We start from the raw sequence: 12,571 nt of genomic DNA, 5'->3' as shown, positions 1-12,571 counted from the left end.
AACAATTCCGGCCTCTAACACCGGCGGTGATGATATTACTCTTCCTCATGCTAACACGGAAGGTCATACTCTGTTCGGCCGACACCCCGAGGAAGTCAGAGGAAACCCACCACCTACCATTGCTGATCTCATCAAAGTGCAAGAGACCCTTGCACAGAATCAAACCGATATGGCTGCTACACAAAAAGAGCTGTTTAATTATCTGAAGACTCTCACTGACAAGATGTCAGAGAAAACTCAAGAAAAGGGAAAAGAGAAGGAAAAATCCTCAGACGTTGATCCTTAGGTAATCCCGATTCATACAGTGGATGATGAAGAAGTCCGCAAAGCTGCAGATGATCCGTCAGCGAAGGAGTCGTCAAACTTCATCACTCGGTAGGATTTGGAACGCCTTCTGGAGAATCGTGGAAAGGACAAGACCCCGCATGTCCATCGTCACCAACCTCCATACCCTGCCGCTACTCAAAGGATTCCTCTTCCCAAAGGTTACATCTCTCCAACTTTTACTTTGTACGATGGAACCGGCAATGCTCGAGAACATGTTTCTCGGTTCCTGGAAGCTTTGGGTGAACATGAGCATAACCATGTTGTTCGCCTCAAAGAATTTTCAAAATCCTTGAAAGGCAGAGCATACGCCTGGTACAACAACATCGCACCAGGAACTATCAACAGTTGGGGAGAAATGGTTAATGCTTTCTATAGGAAGTAATTCTTCGTTTCAGAGCAAGTCACTCTATTTGATCTCGAAAGGATGTTTCAAAAGAACACCGAACATCCTAACGACTACGTGAAGAAGTTCAGAGTTCAAGCGTTGGATTGCCATGATCTGAATGTCATAAAACAGCAACTTGTGGACCTATGCATCAATGGAATGATTTTAGTCTACAGAGCCTTATTGGAGAATCTCAGGTTCCAGACTTTCTCAGAACTCCATGAAGTAGCCAAGATGTCGGCAACTACTGCACCCGCTTTACTAGAAAGAACAAAAGCTACAAAGGCTGGAGAACCGCGAGACACTCGAGGTAGCAGACGTCTGATCAAGAAGCAGTAAAACCTACAGCCTTCCACAAACACTGTTGCATAAGGGAGCAAACGGAAAGCCAAACCGCCGCGCAAGCATACCTCATCTCCTTCAAAAGCACAAAGGAAGGATAAGCAAGATGCACAAGCCTCTGACCAAAGCACAAGAGTTCCTGATCAAGAAGAACCTGACTTTCCTTTTTCCATTAAAGAGATGATCGAACTCCTGGATGTCTGGGTCCAAGATGGTGCAATCAAGTTGCCATATGTCAAGAAAGAACCAATTGAAGAAGACATGGAAAGTCCTCGTTACTGCCGCTTCCACAGGTTCGTCAATCATCCCACAAGCTACTGCGGAGTTTTGAAGCACATTTTCAAAGAGAATGTTGATCCACAATAGATTCAACTTGGGACTGAAGGAGTACACAAGAATCCTCTCCCAGTCAAAACCTTACACTCTCTAAACAACCTATCAAAGAGGCAGTTCAATCCTTGGTCGAACATGAATTGCGTTATCTGTCGAAGGCACAAAGGAGAGACATGTTCACAGTACTGAACCACATCGTGTCAAGAAGTCCATTTCGAAAATACTTCTTGAGCCTCCAACCACAGACCAAGATATGTACGACTGAGGACTGCTTACCGCAGTCAATCTCAGAAGAAACAAATTTGGAAGAACGTTGATCGATGTTGACACCTCCATCAACAACATTCCACTGAAAAACATAGGATCCACGTGCATCACTCGACAAGAAGATACTCATGCTCCATATCAATCAGAGACCTTGAAGGAGCGATCGAAAATACTTATGGCTACATCATTCTCAAAGTGAACATAAGTTCAACCTGGACAGAAACCAAGTTTCGCATAATCAATCAAGAAGATCCAGGATATGACATGTCCTTTAGACGAGCGTGGATCCATGCTGAAAAGATGAGTACTTAAAAAGCACCTTTGGTTACACATCTCTCCAACGAAGAAATTTCTAATCCAGAAGATTTGACGTACATTCCATCATCAGCGTACTTTGAGTAATTTCGACGAGGTTGAAGCAAGAACCTGCAAAATATGCATAAACATTCATCAAGAGGTTCCGCGCTCAGGAAAGTCTCATTCCATGTCTATGTCATTTATTTCCCCACATGCTATCCTAGCATGGGGACTTAATTATACTAGCAACTCTACAAGACGTTATGAATGGTAGCTTCACCTCATTAGTATTTTACCAAGTGGTTGAATCTGACGTTTCTCCGAATCAAGCACTGAAATATTCATTACTGACGTTCAAACATGGCAAATAACACTTTGGGCGTTTCTCCTACAAGTCCATGTGTTCCACAAAATCAGAAAGCTCTGATGTCTGCACAAGTGTCGAATCCCACTACTGCAACGAAAGGGATGCTGAATCAACAAAAGATACTCCAGGACCGAGACGATCAAACCCCTAAGACATTTAATGCTTAAGGAATATACGCTTCAACGCTCAAGCATCTAAAAAAGCCATCAAATTGTACTCTCAATCAAAGAGTACATCTTCAGCACAAATATCTCGACGATGACACATTGATTCAACACCAGCACGATCAAAGTGTAACTAAACGATAAGTCATCATTATCCCATGATAAGACTTATGAAGCATATGCAACATCATGGATGGCGCTAACTCCTTCAATATACACTAGGCAACCTGAGGTGATTCTGTGAAACTTCATCAATGGGTTTCCGCTACATCACAAGCCCCTGCATGATTGAGGAACTTTCTCTCTTCACTAATCACATCCAGTATGAAAACTCTTGATGCCATCTACCGCAACAATGTCGACTCACTGACAAAGCCAGTTCGTGGTAAAGTTATGCTTTCAAGAGCATTCAGGTTGAACTCTCAGTACATCTTCATCTAACGGACGCTCAACTCATCAACTAGTTCGTGAATGTAAAAGGCTCACTGGATGAAGTAGCAAAGATTATATCTATAATCATGGTTCTAGCCTTTTGGGTCTTTGGAACAACTACAACCATGACATCAACATCAACAATAATCTCTAGAGGAACACCATCCATGATCTCATCATCGACAAGGATCTCTGGAGCGTAATCATGGTCTAAGCACCAACAACGGTCTCAGGAGCAACATCCTCAGGGCTTCATCAACTAATCATTCTCTGAATTATTATACATGAAGCGGACTCCTCTAAGAACCAATGATTCATATCAAGATGTGTAGACCTGATAACATGCTCACATGAAATTCTTCCCAAAGCTGGCACGACTGGTGCGCATAATCCAAAGCCTTCTACAAGATGTTCTCATCACCTCTACAAATGAGATACAACACACTTCAGGCCATGGATTTGCAAAAACGTACCAATGGGTGAGGAATGGGACAATGCTTCATCAACAAAAGATGTTCGTTTATGTATCTTCTACAACATACCAAAAGGGCGCATTGATCGGACATACGAGCTGAAAGATATGGCCTTTATAGTCAGGTTTATGAAATATGAAAAATATGTAGGGGATTACAAATCAAAAATGTGCACGCTTCGTTGGCTGACCTCTACAACTCCGAATTAAGTGATTATTTTCTCATGTGACAACTCAGTCTCTTAGCTTCAAAAGTTGGGGTCAAGCATCAGATTCCGACGTCGTATGAGGTTCCTACAGCTTCCTGAGCATACAACATGCAAGCAAAAATTCTTAGATGGGATTCATGACTTCCACAGTCGATCGATGTCCACCAGGTCTTTTCGCTAAGTCCTTCACCAAGGTACCTACAATTTAGACTACCTGGGTCTTTACATCAATTTTTCTACCCGGATCCTCTATTTAGGTCCTGCCATAAGAAGGGAAAACGAAAGAGAGAGATTCAACAAAATACTGGGGATTGACGGTCCACTGGTCAAGACGATCGATTTCACAATCCAAAACCAACCAAGAAATCAAGACCAGAATAAAACCTCACATCTCTCAGAAGTCCAAGGTTCAAGATATCATGGAAAGAAAATTAAAGAAAGTCAGCAAAATAAGATTTCTGCTTTTCTGCATCCTCCAAGACTTGCAAAGCAGCTTTCTCCGCCTCCAGCTTCTTGGTCAGCTCAGCAACTTCATCCATCTTCTTCAACACGGCATCAATGGTGGTGAAAGGAGTGTCACCTTCCAATGCTTTCCTGATAGCATCAATCTTTTGACGAAGCCACTTCAGATTGAAGCCAAGTTCTTCAGCTTTCTTCAAGTTGTACTCCCAATCAAAGAGTACATCCCGGGTGACAGTATTTCCAGCTGTGATGCGGATATCATTTATAATACTCAAGATGGCTTCTACTTTCCTCGTCAAGCAATAACTATGCTCCGGATCCTTGGTAATGACGATGTGCCCATACATCTTCCACGGTTTCTTGTACATATCAGCATATCCAATGAGAACGCTAAATCCACCAACGAACTTGCGATATGGGAGTATCTCACCAAATGAGGAGTAAAAGCAGTCCCTGCGTTGGGATACTCATGCACTATTATCCGGTTCTCAGTCGCTGGAGCAGCGTCAGCAATCATAGGAACAACTTCGGTTGGAGCAGCTTCTTCCATTCTCGATTCGGGTTCCACCATCTCACGAAAAATTGGAGTTTCAATCACCTCCACGGCATCAACAACAAGCGTTCCATGACCTTGAGGTACAGGGGTGGAGGTCTCATTATCAACGGCTCCATAGTTTCTCAATTCATCATTATTGGATCCATTATTCCCAACTTCAGCGTTTGGCACCTAATGTGAAGATTACATGGGATTAGAATGATTCAAGCATGGAAACCCAACACAACCATAATTTAAGAGTTTAAGTGAACTAACATCATCTAAGTTCCTTATTATGCACCCAAGACATGCACAAATAGTGTAGAAGTCATGAAACACGTTTTCAAACAAGCTCAGCTGAAGAGATTATACACTGCCCTGTATTCAACAGAGAACTGGGAGCAATTGATAAGGAATTTAAAGGTTGGATCATATACCATTCTCTTATTATGGATGTTGACTACAACATATCAAAATTTCATAACAATCGGATGAATGATCTAACAGATGTGACCAAAACATTGGACAACATGCAATCTGAAAAAGTTCTGAAGGTCTCCTGGAAGTTCACTATTTCGCCTTTTTCAGGCCCTAAACATACTCAAACTTCAAAGAGCTTCTTCACTAAATCATGGAAATTTCCTGGGATTGAAGATACATATGCAAACCTATAAAATCCGACTTCGGACGAGGATTCTACAGCGTTTCTAGTAAAATCTGAAGTCTGAAATTTTCTGGTGACGTATTTCGGCAAAGTTATCCATAAATTCACATGGATTTTCATTCATTCATTCACGAATCAGCGATGTCATATTTCTTTGGAGAAATTACAGGATATATACTTACTAAGGGAGTCTCTAACTCATTTGAAGCCTCGACAATGCCAGAATCTCCGTTGACAACAACGTTATCTCCATTCGGTTCGGGATTTCGGGAATTCTCCATATTCCCATGTCCCAAAAAAGAGTGTGCTTCATCAACATGCTTTTTATCTACAATGGTTTCTTCCTGGATTCATCAACAAAAGTTATTATTATTTTATTCAAGGAGATGCCGCGATCACCTGCACGAAAGAGATATTTACATCGACTTCTTCATCAGTACCGGATTCCTGAATTGTTCGCCTAGGAACAAGTTGAAGACCGTCAATCGATGGAGAGAAGGTATGAAAAGAAATAACAAAACCTTGGTCTCGTGATCCTAATTGCACGGGCAGGAAAAAGTCATGACACAAGGAGCGCTAACAACTCACCAAAGAAACGGCTGGGACTGCACGTCATTTGCTAACATCTTGTAGTCCTTACTTCTGGGTGCTCCACCCCGAAGACTTTCTTCCATTTCCGAGGAGTCTACATTGATCTGAAACCTCACTACACGATCATCCTGTGGTATAGTTGATGAAATAACCAGGAGTACAACTCAGTATGAAGGATCTCTCACCATTACTCAGAGGTCCCAGAAGTACCATTTCTTGAAGTTGCACCCGCGGAGATGTCATCCCTTGAAACATCGTTTTTGAAAGTGTCATCATGGGAGTCAGTCATTCTTGCAAAGTGGTTGTGACAGATGCATAACATTCAGCGCATCATTCAAAGCGCAGGATTCAACAAAACAACGAATCATGGAATAAAGATGCTCGCATCAGCGTCTGCAAAAATGGTAACTTTCAACTCTTACTTGTTTACGATTCCACTAACAGTACATGAGTTAATACTTCAAATCTTGCTCGTTCCTTCAAACCTGCTAAGACGAGCAAAATTCTGACATGATTTTCATAAAACCGTGAACAACCCACGTAAATTTACAATGTGAACATTCACTGGTTTCTCAAAATATGGACAGACATCCATTCTATGATTGTGAAAACTCACATATAGACATTATTTTACCATGTATAATGGTCTACATTCAACAGTTGTTCAAAATCAAAACATGATTTTACAAACTATATAAATATTTAACGTGAAACTCACGTAAATTTGGAAAATATATCTATATATTTTTTTGCTCCCTCGCACGAGCATCTGTCTCTGAAGCGAGAGTATATTCTCAAAGATTTTTGAAAGCTCGAAATAAAAAAAAATTCATGAAAGCTCATAAAAAAAAATTTACTACTAACAGACGCACGTCTATTTAAAAAACAAAAGCTTTTCTCTCGTACGAGCATCCACCTTTGAAAGGAGAGTTTATTCCACTTTGTGAAATCTCACATATTTAAAAAATAAAATTTTGTTTTTCGTGAAAGCTCATAGACAACATTTTTATCTTTAGACTCAGGTCTATTTTGTTGTTTCTTAAACTAACGAACGAACAAGTGTCCGTGCTAAAATGGATTCCTTTCTTAGGCCCGGCCCGCGAATCCTAAACGACCAAGGTTCCATCACCAAATCAGCGGTGCTACCACTTTATGCTCATCAAAAGATGCTCTATCATGCCACTGAGATCTTCATTCAAGTCATGGTATGCTCGCACTATCAAAATCCGGTAACGTCTTAACTTACGACTAAGTTCAATTACTTATATTGTTTATGACCGGAAAATCACCATTCAATGTTGACTGAGGAACATGGCTTTCCTCACTAAGCAGGGGACTCAATGTAGATGGTGGATTTTCGACAAAGGCCAAAATCGTAAACCCATAATTATACGAACTCCTGATACAACAATCATATGTGAGTATTGAGACACGGGTCTCTCATCGAATCCTCCGACTGAGAATACTTTCTCTCAGAGTACATGCGGATATGTAGTCTCTCGGCTGGACAACGACATATCTCATGAATACTGAACACTTCAGTAATCATTTCTACATAGAATCGCGAGATTGACGGCTCCTAGACAGCTTGCTCTGCTAGTATAGAGCGATAACGTCTTCAGGATACAAACAACAAGTTTTCCCTGACTATATAAAGGATATGAAGCTCCAGTAAGCTCATGTCAGAATAGTTAATGCTCCTAGACAGCTTGCTCTGCTAGTATAGAGCCATCAGTTAATTATTCTTAAATTCTTGGATTCATCCATTGAATTTCCGAAAATATTCAAATATTTTCGCAATATTTCGTTACTTCAATCTATGGTTCTTCCCAGCAGAATTCCATGGGTTAGTAATAAATATTCTACGCACGGGCGTCTGAGCTACCTCTGAGTAAGCCCCGGCTCAAAAGGTACAAGTGTACTCAACGATGATGCACTAACAATCACTGCACGAATGAGTATTTCAGAATACGACGAAACGATAAACCTATACAAAATATGAAGGAAAATAATAAATAATTAAAATATTGACCAAGGCGCTGGGAGCATGGGCCCACCGACTGGCCGGCGGTGTCGTGGTCAATCCCACGCCAGTTTTATATTTTTGTCATATTTTCTGTTATTTTCCTTGATCTCATGAAAATCCTTTCATTTGAATAAATATCCTTCGTTTTGAGGAAACTCCTCGATTTCGTGGTATTTTCACAAAACCATGGGAAATAATACTCCCTCCGTCCCTAATAAGATGACCTACTTGGTTTTAAACTTTCTCCGATAAATAGATGACCTATTTCACTAATCAAGGAATATTTCTAAAACTACCCTTTTAATTGATTATTTTTTCTATAAGAAATATGTATAATTTGATAGTCATGTTTATATTCATTGCGTAGGTGTTTTAAAATGCTTTTCAACGGTATAAAGTTTATAAAAAACCGTGGTATAATTTAAGAGATAAATCGTTCCTAAATTTTACTAATTATTGTCCATAAGGGTATAATTGTAAAAAATAATTAAATATACTCCACTTTCCTCCTTGCCTTCAAATTTGTGCAAACTACAACTAGGTCATCTTATTAGGGACGTAGGGAGTATAAAATTAGGGAAAATATTGTGGGGCCGTGATTATTGGCCAACCGACCATGCCTTGATCCCAGCCGGCCCCACACCTCATGGTTCCTCATTATTTTATTATTATTTCCTTAAACTCATGAAAACTCCTTAATCTCATGGTATTTTCACAAAATCATAGGAAATATAATATAAAATTAGGAAAACCCGTGGGACTGGGCCCCAGCCGGCCGGCCATGCCTCAGCCGGTCCCACACGACCTATTATTTTATTACTATTATTTTAGGATTTCCTTGATCCCATGAAATTCCTTGATTTCATGGTATTTCTCTCAAATTATGAAAATTCCTTCAAATCATGGAAAAATACACATAAAATACATAAAATTAAGAAAACTTGTGGGACCGGGCCCAAGCCGGCAGACCATGCCCTAGCCGGCCCCACACGCCCTTATTTTATTATTTTAATATTATTTGCTTCCTTGATCCCATGGAAACTCTCACTTTAAGGAAACTCCTTAATTTCAACAAAATTCCTCGATTTCATGATATTTTCATAAAATCATGAAAAACATTATAAAATTAGGAAAAGGCACAATGGGACCGTGGTCACTGGCCGGACGACCATTCCTTCGCTCCAGCGGTCCCACGCCACATATTCCTTCATTTTATAATTATTTTCCTTCATCTCATGAAGTTTCCTCAGTTTCAGCAAAACCCTAATTTTGTCATATTTTTTCTCGAATGGATGCTCAACTGCACGCCAGAAAATATCGAAATTCTCAGGATTGAGACACGGACATGTTGATGACGTGAGCATGTTGCCTTGACTGACCAGGGTTGGCTCCTTGGCTCGCAATGAGCCGGTCCCACGTATTTTCATTATTTGACCTAATTTGCGCAATTGCACGTATTAGGTCCAAAACTCTTCCAAATAATTTTGGATTTTCATGGAATGATCGTCAGTCGATCCCGTGACCACCCAGGGCTGATTTCATGACCCCTTGGTGGGTCCCTCACCTCTTCATAATTAATTAGATTTTATCACCTAAGGCTCAGACGAGCATTATAGGAGAAATAATTGAACCAGCATTTAATCATTCTTTCATCAACACGTCACCAGCTCTTCAAGAGACATTGGTATTTGCTCACATGAGCATATGGGCGCTTCATGGTCGGTCCATGATCCCATGTAGCCGGTCCCTCCTTCGTCCCATGGTTGATCTTGAAATAAATCATCAATTGGTCATCAATTGATCAAATTAGGGTTTCTGAGTCCAAGGATCATAATTCCAGATTCGAACACTAATAACTTTACGAAGATCTCATGATCAGTATTCTTATTAATTGTGCTCGGTTCAACTACCTACCAGTATTCTAATTAATGTTTTATTTTGGTCACACTACCAATAATTCATCAGACGAGCAACACTTGCTCAGATGAGCAATATTTGCTCAAACCAAGGAATATTGATTCAACCCTCAATATTCAACAATTCATCGAATGAGAAATACTTGCTCACCTCAACTATCAACGTGAGAATTATACCTCCGTCTCAACAGACACGTTCAATTCATGAGCTTCAGAACATTTTGCAAAATCATGTTCAACTCAGCAAATACATGGACTCATCGTCCCATAAAGTCATGAAGTCAACAACTGACTAATTAACCACGAGACGTCAATCGTGTCACATGGGGGATTTCAACTAGGGTTTTGGTCTGGCGGTCTACGGCACGTGTGTTCATACACACGATCGAATGTGAGCAAGTCGTGCAATCAGTTGAAGGAGTTAACAAAGTAGTGGATGGAAAATCGACCAAGTCTCCGCACGATGAGCAACTAGTTTCAAACACGATTTCCACCTGCCCACTCTTTGATTCCATCAACTGTCACACTTCATGGGATCATGGTGTCTACAATTCCAGCAATATACATAAGTTTCTGAATCATGATTGGAGAGGGGACGATCTCACGTCTCACAGACAACACGAGATTAACTCAACATCTGAGTAATTACTCTCAACAGAGATTTAATCATTCAGAACTTATCTTATTCAGAATTCACAACACACCCACAATCTTTGATTACCATTGATTCCACACATTTCTCCGCTTCCCTCCTACAGATCAACCCATCCTCTCTTGTGACCGAATTTACTCTGGAACGACCATTGTCTTGATTTAGGCCGGAGTACTACAGATCGATCTCTCGAATTCAAAGCACTCCCTTCTTGCAGTGCATCTGTGTGAGGTTGAACATTTTGCTCAGTTCAAGGAGTCTCCTCCGTACGGTCGTCTCCTCAATCCCGTGAAAACCAGCAAATCGTTTTTAGCAGCAAATCTTACCTTATTCTTCTCATTACCTTATACATGAAATCCACAGAGTATAGATCTCTTATAGGTGCTTTTCAGTACTTAACATGGACTAGGCCAGAGGTTAGTTTTGTTGTAAACCACGTATATCAGTTCATGCGTAAACTTACTACCACTCATTTGGTTGCAACCAATTAAGAGAATCCTGAGATAAGTAAAGGGTACAATAGATCGTGGTTTGTTTTTATCTAAGGGTCTAACTACTTTACAAGGTTGCAATGATGCTGATTGGGCTGGTTTTCCAGATGATATGCATTCAACAAGTGGTTTTGCATCTTTTTTTTTGCCATAATCCCATCTATTGGTCAGCTAAGAAACAATGTACTATTTCCATATCAAGCACTGAGGCTGAGTATCGTTCTCTTTCTCAAACTGCATCTGAGGTGGTTTGGTTATGTCAGCTTCTCCATGAGTTGTACATTTTCCTACCATCACCTCCTACTCTGTATTGTAGTAACACTAGTAGTCGATCACTTACATCTAATCTGGTTTTTCACAACAAAATAAATTTTATGGATTTGGAATTTCACTTTGTGCGGGAGATTGTTCAAGCAAAGACACTGAATGTTTCATACATCTCCACTATTTCACAACTGGCTGATATTTTTACAAAGGGTCTTCATGGATCACAGTTTTAGTTACTTAAAGAAAAACTGAATGTTTACAGTCTTTCTGACTTTCAACGACTTCAGTTTGCGGCGAGGTAATGGTTTACACTATTTAATTTGTGTCAGCATGGAGATCGTGCCTCTATTCTGATAGCTATGGTGTTTGTGGTTGTGAGTAAGGTTGTGAAATCGTGAATCGTGAAGCAAATCGTTTTTCAATTTTGAGAATCGAATTGCATGTTAAATCACGAACTGAAGATTCATGGTTGATTTTTAAATGGCCACACACACATATATATATAAATATATATATATATATATAAATATATATATGTGAGTATCGTTGAGCTAAATAAAATGGTCTTATGTTTTGATCTTTGACGTACAAATAATATAGATAAAAATATGTTGAATATTAACATCACCAATTAAGCTGTTACAATGGTAGAGGGTATACTCAATCACATGGGGCTCCCAGGTTCGACTCTCTCCAGCCTTTAAAAAAATTCAAAAAATAAATTTCACTTTTCAAGGGTCGTTATTTGTTTGACTTGGTCCAATAAAGTCAAAATCGTATCAAAAAAAGTCAAATAGCCGATTCCAGAAAAATTCGATTCAGAAGCACGATTTGGATCAATTTCGGAATTTTTGGCGCGAATCATACGATTTAACTCGTGAATTGCACGATTTTTAAAACCATGGTTGTGAGTGATTGTCAGGAGCGTAAATAAACTCCTTGTCGGATGTATTATCTCTTTGAGATCACCATCTATTAATGGGAAGAATCTGTTTTGTTATCTATATGAACCATACAGAAGAAATCTACCATCTAACCAGAACACTTTTGAATGAGAATAAGATAAAACTAATCCTCTGCAAAATTAGAGTTTTATAAATTAAAACCATCGTACTAAAATATATATTTTTTTGATCGTGAAAAGAGATTGTATTAGAGAATTATGAATTGTTTACAAACAGACCAGAAAATAAAAATTACAAGGGATACCCTCAACTGAGAGTAAGGAGTCAAAGAGACCCAAAAGACACAACGAAGCCCAAGAAACCAAACAAGATATTTCCCATAAAGTTAGAAGGCCCAAGACAGATGAAACCCTAACTAAAATCATCTTTTCCAAAGCCGTCAGTCACATTTTGCACCACCACTACAA

The sequence above is a fragment of the Papaver somniferum genome, unplaced genomic scaffold (assembly GCF_003573695.1).
Source record: "Papaver somniferum cultivar HN1 unplaced genomic scaffold, ASM357369v1 unplaced-scaffold_132, whole genome shotgun sequence".
NCBI classification, from domain to species: Eukaryota; Viridiplantae; Streptophyta; class Magnoliopsida; order Ranunculales; family Papaveraceae; genus Papaver; species Papaver somniferum.
The sequence above is the reverse complement of the archived record's forward strand: the minus strand, read 5'-3'. Positions refer to the sequence as shown.